We start from the raw sequence: 18,925 nt of genomic DNA, 5'->3' as shown, positions 1-18,925 counted from the left end.
AGACTGGAGACAGCAAGGACAGTTGGCAGCCACCAGCAGCTGGATGAGAAAGCCAGGGAGCCTCCCTAGAGCCCTACAAGGGATGTGGAAACATGACTGTTCTGACTTCTGGCCTCCAGATGTGTGAGGGAATAAGTAAATAAATCATTATAAATAAAATAAATCTCTATTGTTTTCAGCCACTGGATCTGTAGCTGCAGAAAATGAACATGCTCACTGAAGGTATCCTGTGGAGAGCCAGCGGAGGAACACCAAGGATGCAGCCCTGGAGGACGCCATTCTTCGGAGGTCAGGAAGGAGAGGAAGCATTTTAGAGGCTGGGAGAGCCAGCCAAGGAGGCAGGAAGAAGTGGAGGAGAGGGATGCTCAGGAGCTGCTGGGAACCAAGGATTTCTAGAAGAAAAACAGCTTGGGATGCTTCAGAAGGTTGGGATGGGTTTCTGGACTTGTCCCTGTGGAAAGGTGACTTTGACCAGGCCAGCTTCAGGGGAACACTGGCAAAAGAAACTGAAAAACGGCGCAGAGGTTAAGAGCACTGGCTGCTTTTGCAGACAGCCTATAACTCCAGCTCCAGAGGACCCAATGCACTCTTCCAGCCTCTGTCAGGGACACCTGTACCCTCGAGGCATCATTCCCATCAGCACACATACATAAAATAAAAACAAACCCATCAAAAGCACCAACCAGTGTGTCACGTAACTGTGGTCACCACCAGAAACTAGAAAAAAGGAATGGAGTGGGTTTCCCTCAGAGCCTCTAGAGGCAGCCAACCCTGCTAATACCTTGACTTTCGACTTCTGGTTTCTTGAGCTGTGAGAGGAACATATTATTTTGGGTTAAAGCCGTCTGTTTGAGGTAATTGCTGTATCAGCCCTGTGGAGTGGATGCAACCCTTATCCAACTGTCCTTCTGTGCTCCCTGGACAAACGCTGGTACTGTAGGAGAAGCAGGAGCTCGGAGACTCCAGAGAGAAGCCTCAGTAAGGTAAAGCAGGGCTTTGGAACCCACCCACCTATGACATCACCTATGACGTCACAGCAGGGGGCGGGCCCCTTCACAACATACCCTGCTTGGATTTTCATGGACTCAGAAAGCTAGTGCTAGAGGTAGGGGACTTGAAAGGTCCTGTCCACCCCACGGGCCACCTCTCCTCTCTTGCCCTCAGTCACATGACAGTTCCCATCAAGGACTGTATGAAGGAGTGAGTCTGACCAGCTCTCCCACTGGAGGTGTTTGGAAGACATGTTGGAGGTATTTCACCCTCCAGCCTGAGGGAGTAGGACATCTCTGTCCCAGCATCCTCTCTTCCTTCTCGGGAAACTCCTAGGACCAGTGCTACCCCTGATCACCCACTCCCTCCTCTCGGCTCCCCATTTCCCTCCTCTCTCTGCAGAGGAAAGCTAGCCATATCCCCTGTGGTTAGCGTCCGCCTCTCTATTTCCTTGCAGAAAGAAGAGAATGTCCTTGGGAAAGGCAGAGACTGAGTTCGAAGTCAGGTTGGGATGTCCTGTTTTGGGGATCTCTCTCTTTCTCCCAGGCCTTCCAACTATTCTGGATTTTCACTTTATTATTTACTTATTCATTCATTCATTCATTCATTCATTCATTCATTCATTTCTAAAGGAAAGCTCGACTCTACAAGGGATTGAGCTGGAAGATTCAGGCCCAGGGGACCCAGGGTGCCCAGCACTCCCATTCACCAGGGAACGAGCTCTGCCCCTCCAAGGAGCACACCTCTCAGGTCTGCCTGTGCGGCTGCAGCTTGCGGACCAAAGCAGTCCTCCATCCAAGGCCGGATCCTGTCCCACTTCCGGCCTCTCGGGTGCTGCCCAGCTTGCCGGCAGAGAAGAAGTCACCGGTTTCCCGGGTGATGGTCCTTTCTACTCAGCTCTCCCACAACTCCCCCAAGTTGAAAGCCGAGGACAAGCCCCAACTGCTGGCTTGGCGCGACCAGTCGCCGCTGCGCCAGCTGGTGCCTATGAGCGTGTGGCCCAAAGGCTTTATTGACCCACTCCCGAAACCTTTGCCCGAGCAATCTCTGAGCACCTTTATCCACGTCGAAGGGGTTCACATCCCCAGGGCAGTGTCCCCAGGGATATCACTTGTGGAAGACACTGAGGCCTTGCTGCCACCTTTACTGAAATGAGTGTGTTTAATCAGTTATGATTGTCTACTGTAAACATGTAAAGCTGTTTATCTATTTTAACCAAGAATATATTTTATCTACTCATTGTAAACCCAGTTGAGACTTCCGGAATTCTGTAGTACAGTGTGTCTTTCGAAATATATTTTTGTCTTTGTGTGTGTGTGTGTGTGTGGTCTGATTGTAAGTGTAGTAAGTTGGTGAAGGTACCTGAGAGGGTGCTGGATCCCCTAGGACTGGAGTTCCAGGCAGTTGTGAGTTGCCCAGTGTAGGTGCTGGGAATTGAACCTGAGTCCTCTGCGAGAGTAGCAAGCACTCCTTCCTAACTGTTGGGCCACCTCGCCAGGCTCTGCCCCCTTGAGACAAGGCCTCATGTAGCCCAGGTTGACCTTGCATTTGGTACGTAGCTGAGGCTGGCTGTGGACTATTGGGCCTCTTGCCTTAGCTCCTAATTGCTGGGATTACAGGCGCGGGTCGTCACACCCGGGAACGAGTTCCCGCTGATGATCCTTCAGTCACGGCTGCCCAGTCTCTGCACGGTGGGTAACTTTTCTGTAGTGCCCATTTCCAGTAGGACATGGAGCCAGGTCACTCCAGTTGACTTTTCACAAACAAACTTACCGGGGGGCTGCTGGGAATTGTACTGAATTGTGGGTGTGTATAGAGAATTGACATTGCAATCTGAGTCGTTTTACGGGTAACGTGGTGTGACTCCCTTTACCTGTGGGCCAATGCGTCCCTTCCTGAGAGGATGCCTCGGGTGACTAAACTAACAGAACGGGGACTGATGGAGTTAGATCTTTCCATTCTCTTGCTGTTCCACCATTTCAGTGTAAAAGTTCTGTTTATTTTCTCTCCCTCCTCCCCCTCCCTCCTTTTCTTTCCTTTCATCCTCCTCCTCCTCTTCCTCCTCATCTGTTTTGAGACAGGGATTAATATAGTCCAGACAGGCCTTGAACTTGCTATGTAGCTGAGGATGACCTTGAACTCCTGACACTCTTCCACATACACGAATGCATGCACACAGATATTCTACATATGAGAACATGGCATATTTGTCTTTCGAGTCTGGCTTAGTTTCCCAGTCTAACTGAGAAAGCCCAGTTCCATTGGATAAACTCAATGACTTACTCCTAGGCCTTTGGTGAGTGTTGATGCTATTGTGAATGAAACTACATTGTGGGCAGGTATTAACATGCTTCATTTCATGCGTCTTGAGGTCAGAGGACGAGCTTGGGTGTCAGTTTTCACTTTCCACATTGTTTGAGACAGTCTCTTGTTGTTCCCCACTGTGTAGTCCAGGCTAGCCCCTGAGCTTCTGGAGAGTCTCCTCGCTCCACCTTCCATCTCCTTCCATCTCACGGTAGGCACACAGGAGCTACACAGACATGCTACTGTGTCTGGCTTCACATGGTGCTGGGGATCCCAACTCAAGTTCTCCACACTTGCAGTGAGTCATCCTCCAGTTTGAACACGGCATTTGTGGGGATTTCTAAACACTGGGCATAGGTTGTGTAAGGAGAACCCCAGCACCACCTGCCCTTCATTTTCCTTTTAAAGTTGGTTTTTATTAGTGTGTGTGTGTGTGTGTGTGTGTGTGTTTAGCCTGCATGTATGTCTGTGCACCATGTGTATGCAGTACCTGCAGAGATCAGAAGACGGAGAAGGATCCCCTGGAAATGGTGTTATAAAGAGTTATGAGTCTTTATGTGGGTGTTGGGAATCAAACCCAGGTCTTTTGGAAAAGCAGCCTTAACCACTGAGCCATCTCTCCAGCCTCATACTTTCCCTTTTGAAATTAAGCAACCTTATTAAGTTGAAATTCACATGCCATGCTTTACTTAAAGTACACAATTTGGTGACTTTTAGATTCTTCACAGATGTGTAACCATGGTCACAATCCTGTAACTAGTTTCCTCATCTTAAATACCCTCCTATGGGGGACTAGAGAGATTGTTCAGTGGTTAAGAACACTTTGTGTCCTTACAAGAGGACCCTGGTTCAATTCCTAGCATCCACATGGTGGTTCCCAACTGTCTGTAAGTCCAGTTCCAGGGGATCCACTGCCTTCTGGCATCTTCAGGCACTAGACATGCACATGGCACATAAACATACATGTAAAACATTCATATACATAAAATAAAGCTTTAAAAATCCTTTACCTATTTCCCACTTAATTTATTTGTTATTATCTGATTGTTTGTGTCCCTCTCTCTATTTCACGGTTGGGATCTTTGATTTTGGAGACAGTTTCCCTACATAGCCCAGGCGGCCCTTAAGCTCAAAACCCTCTGCCTTTGATACTCATATGCTGGGATTCCAGGCATGTGCCATAGTGGCTGACCTACATTTTGAGATATTTTTTAAAGATGCATTTTATTTTTAATTATGTGTATGTGCATGAGTGGGGTATGTGTGTGAGTATGTGTGTATGCACATGTGTGTGGAGTATGTGAGGGGGGATGTCTGTGTGTGTGTGGGCATGTGCATATATTGGGTTCAGAAAAGGGGGTTGGATCCTGTGGAGCTGGAGTTCAGGTCATTGTGAGCCACCCAGACGAGCGTTCTTGGAACTCATCTAGTTCTCTGGAAGAACAGCAAGCAGTCTTAACTGACGCCCGTCTCTTCAACCCAAACTAGGAGTTTCTTCAAGTTTCTTGTGAAACGGAGACTGTTTACGATGAGCACCCAGCACACAGCAGGCATTCAGTAAGCAGCTGGTGCCACTGTACAGATTTTAATTTGTAAATGGTTTAAATTTTTATGTGTATGTGTGTGTGTGTGTGTGTATGTACATGCTTCTATACATGTGCAACATATTTGTGCAGGTGCCAGCAGAGGCCAGAAGAGGGCATCAGATCCCCTGGAACTGGAGTTAAAGGTATTGGGAGCCATCCAGTGTGGGTGCCGGGAATGAACCTGGTCCTTTGCAAGGGCAGCAGATCTTAACCGTGGGGTCTTTTCTCCAGCTCTAGTGCCGTGGTTTGTCTTTTATATTTATTTAGGGCATGTACCTTTGTGTATGTGTACACATACACGTTTGTGATTATGCACGTGTGTGTGCCATGGCGAGTATGTGGAAGTCAGAGGATAACTTGTGGGACCTGGTTTTCTCCTGCCACCGTCTGGGTCCTGGGGTGGCATCTGAGTGTTCAGACTCAGCAGCAAGCGCCCTCACACATGAGCCATCTTGCTGGCCCCACGATTCGCCCTCCTTCCCTCTCTGGTGCAGGGACATCTCTAGCATTAACTTGTTTCAGTTCCTCCTTTTCCGTCCATGGCATTTAGAGCAGTTACTGGAGGCGAGGGAACTGGTTAGCTAATGCAGACGTCCCCCTTTTTGAAACTACCGTGGCTATGGAGCCTTGTCTTAGGAATGGGAGTTATATGTGCCTCAGAGACATCCCGTCAAGTTTAGTATCAGTATTTTAAAATTTTCCCATAGAAGTCTGTTTCCCTTTCTTAGATAATTGAAATCAACAGCCACACTCCCTTTTCCTCTATCTGTAGAACTTCCAGAGTAGAGCTCTCAGGCGGTGTCAGGCAATGTCAGATCCTGTCAGCCCAGGCCCTGAGAGAAGGTCAGAGTCTACCACCATAAGAATTTCTTCTTGCTGTGTGTAGACCCATAGTTAAGAGCTCTGGATGCTCTTCCAGAAGACCTTGGTTCAATTCCCAGCACCCACATGGCAGTTCACAAAGGTCTGTAAGTCCAGTTCCAGGGCATCCAATGTTCTTTGGCCACCTCAGCCACTGTACAAATGTACAGACAAATGTGTACACACACACACACACACACACACACACACACACACACACACACACTCACAGAGCTTTAGTATCTGGAAGCTTTTAAAGCCACACTTGGTGAGCACTCCCCCCCACCCCACCCCACCTTCCTGAAGAGACAGGAAGAGAGGATTGATTCACCCTCTCTAGAATCTTCCAGATGATCACGCCTGACTTATGAATTTTCATTACAGGAAAATGGTGTCAGAGATTAAGTGAACCTGCACAGAATGTCAGGAGGTTCAGAGACCAGGGAGGCTGCTCAAAGGCGGGGTGATTCTTAACCTGGCGCAGAAGCCAGATGTCTGTTGCTAAGCTGTCCTTCTCGAGGGCCGGTATTCGTGGAGAAAATAGTGCCTTGCCATTTGGAGCTGGCCTGGAAGGCCAGCACCAAAGAATGCGCGGTAGTACTGAGTGTGGGGTGGGGGAGGGAAGGCTGGTGGCTGTCTTGCCCCCTAAGTTTTCCTTGGTCCGGGTTGCAGCCAAGGAAAACACGAGCCTGGTTCCCCCTTCCCAGCATAAGAGAAAACCGGGGTTTTACAATTACCGTCTGGAAAAACCTTCCACCTCGCGCTCTCCTGCAGGCCCCCAGCCCAGGGAGGGGAGGTCCTCTCTGTCGGCTGTAGGGACACAGATTCCAGGGTCTGGAAACAAGATGGGCTTTTTTTCCCTCAAGGGGCTCACAATCTTTGCTAAAACCAGACAGACCTTGGGCGTAGCGGGGAAAACTCCTTTATTACACACTGAAATTCCATCCACGGGGAAACTGGCTGCAGCGTCGAGCCAGCCTCCAGCCAAGCCCAGGGCAGCCCAGCTCCATCCAGTCTTAGTGCTCACCTGGTGCCCTAGACCCCACTCCAATTCTGCTAGCCATCAAATTTCCGCTGCCTGGTCTGTGTCCCGGCGGCGTCTAGGTCCGCCCCTACCGAAAATCCCAATCATTTGCTAAGAAATGACTGGAGCGGGTAGGGCTCGGTGAGCTGGAAGACAGTCCCCTGCCTGCCCAACTTCTCTTATCTCACTGTCCTCTCCCTGGGCCCAGATGTCCCCACCGGGTGGAATAGAGCTAGGAAAGGATGTAAGAGGGGTTGCTTTTCTCTGCGAACCCCTCGTCCCTCCCCATCCAGCTGATTTCCTGCCCTGGCTCCCGCACCGGGCTGTGGCGCCAACTAAATCTGATGAAAATGCAATTGCCAAGTCGTTAAGGTATTTGAATTTAAAAAAAAAAAAAAAAGAAAAAGAAAAAAAAAAAACTCCTGAGAAAGAAAGTATTTGATGGCTAATAATCTCATTTCAATATAATGGGACCTTCTTCTACAGAGAGCAAGACAGGTTAAGAGATATAATTATGACTTCGCAAACTCTCTCCCAAGCGCGGGAGACACGCTGACAGGTCTGTGCGAGGCTGCGCCCAGCTTCTCTTGCTCGGAGGATAGACGCTTTGTCTGAGCGGCCCGTTAAAGACACGCGGTCCCTTTTCAACCCCCAGCTCGGCCTACACTGCAATTTAACTGTCAGCCTCGTCCTCGCTCGGGGATTGAGCGTGAGGGCAGGGGGTTGGGTGACGGAAGGGGAACCGGACTTGGAGGAGCGCCATCGAGGGGTCTGACCGGTCCAGCGCTGCTGGACCCGGAACCCCGAGGTGGAGTTTCAAATCTGATCCCACCAGGGGCTCTTTTTAAGGGCGTCTACACCGCAGGGTCCAGGAGGAGCAGCGGTCAGGAGGACTCGAGGGGCACAGATTTATTGCCCGCGTGGTGCTTTTGATCTAAAATGAACAGATTCTACCTGGTGGGACTGCTCGGCGTCAGGGCGTCAGGGGCCAAAAGGAATCGACTCAGGAGGCTGGAGAGACCCCGGACTCCGGAAGGAATGCCTACTTGCCCCCTTTACTACACTAGTAGAAAAACTCCCTAAAAACCTATGTAGGGAAAGAGAATTCTCGCAGGCTCACCTCTGTACCCTTAACCAAAGTTCAAAGAAGGGAGCCTCTAAAGCGCTGGGCACGTCTGTGAGGGGAAGGTGTGTGAACGAGTACAGACGGCTATTCAGGTCCAGAGACTCGGGAAAGGTCAAGGCTCGGGACTGCCGAGGAGTCCGAGTCACACAGACAGCGAGATGCGCCCCTTAGTAACGCAGGTGCACAGACCACCAGGGAGCGAGCTCAGAACGTGCGGGACTGCGTGTGCATGGCTGTGCGCGCGCGAGTGACATCCCGGGGACTGGGGGAGGAGAAAGCTCCTGCAGGGAGATCCACCGTACTCAGGGTGGGTGGTCAGACATCAGGTGCAGAATCTGGGGTGTGGAAGTGACCCGAAGTTGGCAGGAGCTTTACACCCAACTTTTCTCACCGAGGTCAGCTCGGCCCACCTTCGCTGAGAAGGAATTCGAAGGATGCGGGCGCACCGCCGACCCTCCCCAATCCTCTAGGCCTAGAGGATCCGCCCAACTCCGACGGTGTAGCCCTTAGGGGAGTGAAAGCGTTGGGGAATCCCCAGGGCTCCTCTGAGATTGGCGAGGCCACTAGGTCACTCAGCGCAGCGACTCCTGGAGTAGGTGACTTCATCTTGCCAAGATCCCAGGTTTTCATCCATTTGCCGCAGCGATCACGCACTTGCAGCCCCTGGCCTCTCCAGAACCCTTCCAACAGCAGTACAGTGGGGGTGGCGCTGTCGCGTCCTCGACGCTTCCTTCCTCCCAGCAGGCTTCGGAGCGGCCCGGGAACATCCTCCCCCTGGTGGCCCGAGCCGTCTGTTTTTGAAAATCTTGAGCAAACCACCCTCCAAGCGAGCCTGGCTGCGAGCCTGGCTGGTCCTGGTTGCATACTCCCTCCCGGTTATATGCTAACCCTTTGACCTGGTCGGGCCCACGGTGGCCAGGCTGTGCCAGGCCGAGCCTTTTCCTGCCCCCGCCCCAGTGTCTCTCCATTGCAGGATGGTGCGGGAACACGTGTAGAAGTGGTCCCCAACCTTGATCTAGTAGGCTTCCTGTCACCTCTCCAACGTGCCCTTCCCTCTTTGGGGTTTAATGACCTTAGCACTGAGACCTGGTGAGCACTGGGTGGTGAGCGGCCACCGCAGGAGAGTGTTGCTGATGGGAGCCATGTGGCTGCCAGGCTGAGGGAGGCTCCGGGGTGACCCGTGGTGATGGGGGTTCCCCCATGCTGAACGCGCTGGGGGAAGAGGGCAGCTCCGGGCGGACGCCTAGATGTGCTGGCCCGGGTCCCATGCATGCGTGTGTGCGGGGGGGGGGGGGGGGCGGAGGGCGGGTGCGTCGCCGGCGGGGTCAGGGGCGAAGGGGCAGGCGGAGGGCAGCTCGCGGGGAGCCGGCGCGGAGGCTCAGGTTACCCGGGCCGGCCCTCCCACCCGCAGCTCGCGCGCGGGGGCCGGGGCGGGCTCGGGCCGTTCCCCCCGCTGTTTGCATTTCTCTGGCAGGCGGCGGGGCTCAGCTTGAAAGGAATGGCCCTGGTTTGGAACGGTGTTTATTTTTCTTAACTAGCCAGTGCGGACAGACGACCCCGTGGGCAAGGCGACGGGACCCGGCCGATCCTGCGCTTGGGAAAGGGGTCAGGACTGGGGCCAGCCGGGCAACGAGGGGAGCTGGGAGTGGGTTCTGGTCCCCCTTCCCCCCACAGCGACCGCGCTTGGGGGAGGGGTCGCGGCTGGCCCGAGGATGACTTTGTTCCGTGTAGGCAAACAGACCTTCTACCGCGGTTGCCTTAGATTTGACCTTGCACGAGGCCGGGCAGCCAAGTGGCAAACCGTTTGATTTGCACGGCCTGTTTTCTGGGATTTAAGTTCGTTGTTCCTGATTTCTAATTCTAATACCCGTAGGACCATTGTGACTCAGTTTCCTCCTCCCTCAAAGGGCTCTAACGGTAGCGCTTTGCTCAGTGAATGCTGTAAGGCTTTATAACAGCATTATTTAGGGCAGAAAGAGCCTGGGACCTGCCGGGAGCTCTGCAGGTCAGCCCTTTGGATGGGGGCGGTGGCCACGCGAGGACGCATGGCGTGGAGGAGCAGACCGCAAGAGTGGGGCCCCTAGGGAAAGGGCTTGAGATGGGGGCCCAGGACTCTAGCTGTAGGAAAGAAGCGAGGGCTGGGGAAGAGTTCTGAGCGTTTTGACAGCAGATGAATAAAATGCAAATGATATTCAAAGCAAGATGCTAATGAGTTTCTATTCTTTGAGCGGCCACAGCCCAGGCAGGGTCCATAGTGATGCTGGAGCTGGAGTGAACTGGAGGCCCGGGCAGGGTCCAGCAGTCCGAGTCTCGGGTGTGCACCACGACGGCGAGTGTGAGTGTGTGAGTGTGTCGCGAGCTTCCTCCTCCGGAATGTGCAGAGCGGGCTCCGGGTGTGCTCGCACTGATGAAAATGAGGTCAGGGAAGGTCGTTCCACTCTGCAGCATAAATCAAGGAGGAAAGGAGAGTGGATGTGAGAGACAGTCCCTGGAGACCGGGAGGGGGAGGGGGAGGGGAGAGAGGGATAGAGACAGAGGGAGGGAGGGAGGGGGAGAGAGAGAGAGAGAGAGAGAGAGAGAGAGAGAGAGAGAGAGAGAGAGAGAGAGAGAGAGAGGAGAGAAGTTCGGTGTAGACTCTGCAAGAAGGGGGTTTAAAGCTCTTCCACACTGTGCTTCCCGCGCTCAGAACCAGACAAGACCGCATCCTCAGCCGTCCCCCAACCTTAACAGAAACACTCTTTCTCCGTCTCTGTGCCTCTACCTCTTCGTGTGTGTGTGTGTGTGTGTGTGTGTGTGTGTGTGTGTGTGTGTCTCGGTGTCTCTTTCCAACCCCACCTCCTCCCTCCAGGGTCCTACTGTGTAGCCCTGGCAGTCTTAGAACTTACTATGTAGACCAGGCTAGCCTGGAACTCACAGAGATCCGTCTGCCCCGTCCTCCAAGTGTTGGGATTAAAGGCCTGTGGCACCGTGAAACTCCTGCACCCAGTGCCCCCCCCCCGCCCCCCAGGAGTGCACGTGTTACTGCGCACGTGTTACTCCTCGGCACAAGCCTGGGTTCAGGGGGTGGGGTGGGGATGGGGGCGGTGTGTGTGTCCCTGACAGGATCTCAATGAACCGTCCGCAGACGGCTGCCCTCTGCCATCCTCCTGCCTCAGGAGTCTAGCCTTCTCATCTTCCCTGGTAACTTGGCTACTGTCGCCCCCCACCCCTTCTCTGCTCCGGGGCTACCAGAGATTGTGTTGCTTTTTCCGGTGCCGACCTGCGCCCAGCTGGGTGATCCCAGTGGGTGATCTCCGAAACCCAGGCTGCCCAGGGCTGGAGCAGACAGGACATTTCCAGGCTACTCTTGCTTCCAGGAAGTCAGACCACGTGCCACAGGAAGGTGGGGGGGGGATATAGCCGCCATCTTCCTACATCTGGGAGACCTAAGTCTAGAAAAATGAGTGGGTGGAGGGGTCACCCGGTCTGGGCAGCACCTCCGTGGTGACCAGGAACTGTGCTCCTGGCTGGCATGACGTCCACTGGCGACCACAGGAAGGGAAGAAGGCGTACGGGGCCGGATGACATCTTTCCCTTCCATCTGTGCCTGGGCCTGCGTGAGTTTCTTCTCCGCTCCACTCTCCTGACAATAAACCGCGACGCTGAGACCCTGCCCAGCGGGTACAGCCAGGTGCACCACACACATACGGAATTCAGTGCACAAAGGGCTGCTGACACCGGCAGGATCCCTGGGTGTCCGCGTTTGCTAGGTCACGCATTCGTTCAACAGACAGTGAACTTCTTCCAAATGTCCGGCAATGAAAAGATAGAGTCGTGGGCGTTGAGGGCGCTTACCCTTTCCCGGGGTAGAAAGACAATCACCAGGTAACACAAGAACATGTATGTGGCACCAGGTAGAGCAAGTTCCTGCTGTGAAAGAGAGAAAGCTTGGCCAGGAGGACTGCAGGGAGGAGGGGCCTCTGTGAAATCAGGGTTGGGCCACGCAGACTTCTGGAGGGACAGCATGGATGGCAGATGGACCCCAAATACAGTGTCACATGTCGGGGGTGTCTGATTTGAACGGAGGAAGGGAGTGGGACCAAGGTTAGTGGAAGGTCATGCTGGGGGGCCTTGGACCATGAGTCAGGTGGAAAGGAATGGCATAATTTGATTTATATTCTTTAAAAATGGTCCACCAAGACCAAGGCGATTTAACTAAGTTCAAATCGTCTCGGTTCAACTGTAGACCATTGAACACTTAGGCCAGGACAGATCCTGCCCTCGCCACAATACAATTTTGAAAAATTGTCTGGAACTGGACATTAGGTAGGGTCTCTAAATAGCCCCGCCTCAGAATCTGGTCCCCCAGGACCCATATTCTGAGGGTGTCTGGTGTTTACATCCCATAACTCCTGCCTGTCCTACCCTGGGACTGTTCCGGACTGTGGAGACAGTGGGGTGTGTGTGTGTGTGTGTGTGTGTGTGTGTGTGTGTGTGTGTGTGTGTGTGTGTGTGTGTGTGTGCTTGTGCACACTCGGTGTAAGGTGACATCCAGACTGTGGCGCGGCTTTCAGACAGAGGACTGGATGCTGAAAACCACGAGGTGGTACCACACCGCCCCCTAGCGGCTAGGAGGGAGATTGCGCCACAAGTCCCTATCATATGCAGAGCTGTTCCTGGGCGACAGGGGGCGCAAGGACAGGTTTATGGGTTTTTGCCAGGTGCCAGGTGTTTGGCATCAGAGTAACTCACGGAGATTTGGGCTTCTGGGGTAACTTCATCCCTGAAGTCCTGACAAGCAAGATGCTTGGTGAAAGAATGGGCGGGGGCGCTTCTGCAACCTCGACGGCAGGGAGTGGATGAGCTTCCCTGCTTCCTGTTCCTTTAATTGCAAGGTCCAGAGATGCCTGCTTGGTGTCCTCTCCAGCGCAGAGCTGGGAACCATTCTCCGTCCTCTGCTGTCTCCTAGTGGGCACGAATAACATTGCCATTGCCAGGCAAGAGATGGGATTATCCTGTGAAGATCTGGGTACAGAACACCCTAGAATTACGTCTACCTAACACCGGGGTCGTTATCTCCAATAAGCTTTGTTTTTCTTTTAAAGACAGTTCTCACTGTGTAGCCCTGGCTGGCCTGGAAATCCATATACAGACCAGACTGTCCTCGATTTCTCAGAGATCCGCCTGTCTCTGCCTTGGGGATGCCCCAGCTCCAACAAGTATTTACCGACCCACCCAACCACGGCCTCTCAGAGGAGTTAAGAGGCTGAGCCATCTGGTTCTGAGCACCATAGTCATGTTTTAATAGTGGGCAATACAGACAAAACGATCCCTCAAGGTTGTTCAGGTGTCTGCCAGAAAAATAAGGATTTGTGCCCACATAAAAACCCCATAAATAACCGTTCATCGCAGCTGACTTTCTAACACTCCAAAGCTAGATTGCACCCACTTGTCCTTATGAACTTTATTTTTGAAAATCATTTATTACATCTGTTTATTTATGCACACATGCCACAACATTCATGTGCAGGTCAGAGGACAGTTTGTGGGAGTCAGTCCTCTCCTTCCACCATGTGGGTCCTGGGGATTGAACTCAGGTTGCCAAAGCTTGGTGGCAAGCGCCGTTACCCGCTGAGCCATAATGCCAGCCCTGTCCTTTGAACTTTAAATAACTGTAAGTTCACAGGAAGTTCAAACACCATGCACAGAGGTCGCAGGCTCTCTTCACAGATGTTTTACCATCACAGAGATGATGCTACTGCAGCCTTTATTTTGTTTTTGTTTTGTGAGCAGGATTTCACTGTATACCTCTGGCTGTCCTGGAACTTGATCTGTAGCCCAGGCTGGCTTTGAACTCACAGAGGTCCACCTGCCTCTGCCTCCTCAGTGCTGGGATTAAAGGCGTGTGCCACCACGATTGCCTCTACTGATGCCCTTTGCGGCCACACCCACTCTCCCTCTCCTCGGTGCCCAGGCTTTTGTGAGATCTAAGCATAGTCGTGGTGAGGGACAAGTTTGGAAGACACAGAGGGGGCTTTAATGGATCAGGTTAAGCTTGAGGGCTGACTTATATTAGAACACACAGGAAATTAAAATATCAAGGAACCAGTGAAGACAACACACAGAAGCTACAGCTCCCGAAAGGCGACTGGAAGTGGCCTGTGACAGGAGCCTTGTCAGGACAGCCCAATCCCCTTCTGCACTGCCCAGGGGAGTGGCCGCTGCCTCCTCTGACATGCAAGTTTTCCATTGCTTAAGTGGCATTAAAGGCATTTCTGCCTTTCTCTTTGTCTGTTTTGGTATTTGGAGATGGCACACCATGCCACTCAGGTTGGCCTCAAATTTGTCATCCTCCTGCCTCAGCCTGCCACGTCCTTGGCTTATAGGTGTGCACCTGTGATGGCCTTGCTTGTTTTCTCCTTTTGTAACTTTTGCTAGCTTTCCAGTACTGTGAGAAGTTACCTGAGGTGACTAATGTGGAAGGAGGAGACAGGAATTTTGACTCTTGGTTCCAGAGATTGCATCTGGTCCTGTTGCTTTGGGCCTGTCTACTCAACAATACAACATGGAGGAAGAATGTGGAGGAAGGGGGACCTGGTTACCTTGAGACAGCTGGGAAGGGAGAGAGAGAGAGAGAGAGAGAGAGAGAGAGAGAGAGAGAGAGAGAGAGAGAGAGAGAGAGAGAGAAACCTGCACAGAGAGAGGAAGCCCTGGACCTGAGTTACAGAATGAGACCCCCACACTCAGTGTGTGGTGGGTGAGGCTTCCCATCTCACTCAAGCCTCTCTGGAAACACCTCACAGAAGACTTATAGCGTCCTAGGGAACTCCAAACCAGCCATCTTAGTGCAGACGAACCCTCGCTATGGCTTTGGGCTGCAGCAGCAAACAACTTCCGATGTCTATCTCTGGGTGCACGCATCATTTACCCTCCTTCAGTCACCAGACGTGGGATTGTCAGCAGGTAGTGGATGCACATGTAATAGTTTGATAAATCTGGCTAAATTGATTTCCTAAGGATGCATGAATTTATTCTCACCGACAGTGTTTAAGACTGAATTTTCTCACACCCACCATCACCACTGGGAATAGCCTACCTTTTAAATTGTTATTAATTTGATGGGTACAAAATGATCCTCTCGCTGTTGTTTTTAATTTGCATCTCCCATTCATTGATGAAGTTAGTCTTGTCTTTCATGTATTAACTCCGTGTGCGTTTCTCTCGATGGCAGCTTCCATTGTTCTGTTTCTTCCATTCAGATGTCCTGTCTTATCAACTCCACAGTTCTTTTGCATTTTGGACAGTTATCTTTGTGTATCATAATTAATATTATTTAAAAAATATCTTCTATGGCATCTTTTGACATATGCACGAACTGTTTTTCAGGGGACTGAGGAGATGGCTCAGGGAAAGGGATTGGTATGCAAACATGAGGACCTGAATCCAATGCCCAGCACCCATGTGAGAAGTCAGGCACGGTGGAGTATACTTACAACACCATTCTGAGGAGGCAGAGACCGGGGCTCACCAGGGCAAGCTGCCTAGCTAGACAGTGCAATTGATGAGGTCTATGCTCCATCAAAGACCATGCCTCAATGAATAAAGTGAAGAGTGATTGAGGAAGGCTTCCAGTGTTGATTCTGGGTTTCCACATTCACATGTACACATGCATGCATATATGCACACATATACATTCAAACATATATGCACACATACCCACACATACACATGCAAAAATAAAAAGAGGAACAAGATGGACAGCTCCTGAGGAAGAACACTTGGGCTTAGCTTCTGGCTTCCTCACACACTCCCATATGTGCATGCACACGTGTACCTGTATGTACACAAACATGCACCCTCCCTGTATTAGTCAGGGTTCTCTAAAGTAACGGAATTTATAGATGGAATCTCTCTATAGAAAGGGGAATTGGTAGGATAATTTACATGCTGTGGCTCAGCTAATCCAACAGTGAACATGCTGGATGTCCTGGCTGGTCTTCAGTAGATGCTGGAATGCAGAAGTAGGCTGTAATGCCAGTGAAGGAATGGACTTTCTAGCAAGGTGAGAGCAAGCAGGGGAAGACCAAAAGCTTCCTTCTTCCCCATCCTTAGATAGGCTTCTAGCAGAAGGTGTGGCCCACAATAGAGGCATTCCTTCCCACTGTAGATGAATTTATGAATGGTCTTATTAAATAAAAAACACAGAACCAGATTTGGGGGGAAAACCTGAGAGATCAGGGAAACAGGGAAGGCCACAGCTAACCTTACTCCACCAACTCTGCAGCTTCCAAAGATGAGCTACTTCCTGTCTATCCATGCCTATATGCCTTGCTGTTCTGCCATTTGATTTGCTCTCTCTGTCCAGCTACATCACTTCCTCTCCCTGCCCAGCTCTGTCACTTTCTGTCTGTCTGTACAGACCTCCAGACCTCCATGGTTAACTAGTGTTGGAATTTAACACGTGTGCTACCATTGCCTGACTTCTGTATAGTGGTTGGCTTTCCCCCCTGATCCTCAGGTAAATTTTATTGGGGTACACAGTATACTGGGGAACACAACACATCACCACATCCCACCTCAAGGTCCAGATTAGAAGTGGATCTACCTACTTCAAATTAAGCAAACATCCCTCACAGGTGTGCCCTCCATTTTGAATCTTAGCTAATTCCAGATGTAGCCAAGTTGACAACCAAGAATAGCCATCACACTCCCCTTACACACAAAAAGACTGCTTTTCAGGCGGAGTCCTCCATTGGCACTCTGGAGGGAGCTGCCTGGATGTAAGGGCAGTCCTTCCCCAGGGTCAAGTGAGTGGTGTTTCTCTCCTTGTCTCCGGGACACCTAGGGGTAATTCTCAGCGTACTGAGTGTAAGGAGCACTGAATTTCCTGCTGGTGTGCCCAAGCTCACCCCTTGGAGCTCAGCAGAGCACAGAGCCAGACCCACGTCTGAAGTGGCTGGGGGAGTCATGTACTGCTGCCGTGTGCGTGGGACTGGTGACCGCCTAGTTCACCAGTCCCACGCACACGGCAGCAGTACATGATGGGTGCTTGTCCATCTTCCCTGTGCACAGGACTCACTCTTTGTCCCTAGCTTAGCTGTGTCTCCTCAGGCCTCAGGTTAGAGGCCTGCTGGGCTGCCCAAAGCAGAGCAACCTGCTCACTGTCTGCTCTACAGCCTTCCCTCACTGTCCTTCTGCTGTCCTCCCTGTCCGGCCTGTCCTCCCCGTCTGCCTGTCCTCCCCATCCGGCCTGTCCTCCTGTCCGGTCTGTCCTCCCCGTCCGGCTTGTCCTCCCCGTCCTGCCTGTCCTCCCCGTCCGCCTGTCCTGCCCGTTCAGCCTGTCCTCCCTGTCCTGCCTGTCCTCCCCATGAGGCCTGTCCTCCCCGTCCGGCCTGTCCCCCTCACCCGCCTGCACCTGTTGCCCAGCGCCCACACAGGCCAGACGAAGCAATAGGAGAGCGCTCCTTCCCACCAGGCGGCCCCTCTCCGTGAGGAGTGAGGGCTGAGGGAGTGATGTGGTGCCTGGGAGTTGGGCTTGGCTCCTGGGAACCCCTGGGCACATCTCAGGAGGAGGGATTGAGACAGGCTCAAGGCCTTGCTGGAGAGAGTGGGAGACTTGGGAATGTTCTCTGAAGAAAGAGTGAAGGCAAGGTGAGGTCGGGACTCTCCCTCCATGTGTTTGGAGCACCCTTGGGCCCTCCGATGTCTCAGCTCTGCTTCTCCTCAGCAGCCTCAGGAAACTCCTAAGTTCTCTGTCACCTCTTGCCTGGCTTCCCCTCTCAGCCCCACGGAAGCTGGTGGAGGGGAGCTGTGGTCCACTCAACTTCCCCTCCATTGCTGGGCCCTGGTTTTATCCACCAGACAGACAGGCCGTCAGGGAAGACCGGTGTGTGAACACTGCCTGGTTTTACACATTCCACCACATACTACGGCCTTCGTAAGACCTGACAGGTAGGGGACGGAAGGTGGGGAGGGGAAGGAAGGAGAGGGTAGAGAGGAAGCTGAAATCTAGCTCTATCCAGGCTCACGTTCAGGCATGGACTGGGCACAGGTGGCTGAAAGAAATCCAAGAGCAGAGATGGAGCTGGGGGAGGGGCATGAGGCAGAAGGTGGTGAGGGGGGAAGGGCAGGAGACAGAAGGCGGTGATGGATGGGGTTGGTTCAGTGGGGGAGTCTCGCCCTGGAAGCCTGGCTGGACCACTAGCTCCCTTGGCTTCCCTTGCTAAAGCACCAGAAATACTTGCTGAAAAAAATAGAAGGTGAGAAAATCAGATGTATCTTTCCCTTATTAATATTCATGCATAATTTGCCCAAAGAAGAGATTTAAATCCCCCTAGGAAATTTTGAGGGAGATGTAGTCATTTCAGAGGTCTGTTGAGCAATGCTAAGTTCAGGGCTGCACCGAGACATGGCTGCACCGCTAGGCTTTGGAAGGGAGCTCTTCAGGCATGCTGTGCACCAGGGCTACCCAGGAGGCAGAAGTAAGGCTGGCCTGGGCGTGATTGCATGTGCCTTTAATCCTAGCACTGGGGAAGCAGAGGCAGACAGCCATCTGTGAATTTGAGAGGTCAGCCTGGTCTACCTTGAGAGTTCTGGTCTCTTCTAATCTGTAGCAGACACTGAGGGCACTTTTCTGTAATCTCCGCTAGGGCAGGTCACCTGTCTAATTAGCATAGAGGAGCAGGATGCTGGGACATTGTCGACTGAGCTCAGGGACCAGGTGCTCTGCTCACTTCTGTATTTTTAACTCCTTGCATTTTTTTTTAATGCAGAAGTATTTTAAAATAAATCGCAGATATTCTGACATTTTGTCCTTAAATAATTCATTAGACAAGTCTCTAAAGAAAGAACTCCTTGCTACATAGAAAACAAGTGTACCCAAGTCGATGCTGATACATACAAACCTATATTTGTATATGTATATATACACGCATATACATTTCTCAAGGCTTGCTCCTTGGTCTGAGCTTGCATTCATGCCACATGCATGCTCGAGAGCCACATGCAGGGAACAGGCCAGTTCCAGCCTCTGAGCCACTATGGGTTTGTACCACT

The sequence above is a fragment of the Peromyscus leucopus genome, chromosome 16_21, assembly GCF_004664715.2.
Source record: "Peromyscus leucopus breed LL Stock chromosome 16_21, UCI_PerLeu_2.1, whole genome shotgun sequence".
NCBI classification, from domain to species: domain Eukaryota; kingdom Metazoa; phylum Chordata; class Mammalia; order Rodentia; family Cricetidae; genus Peromyscus; species Peromyscus leucopus.
Note: the sequence above shows the minus strand (reverse complement) of the source record.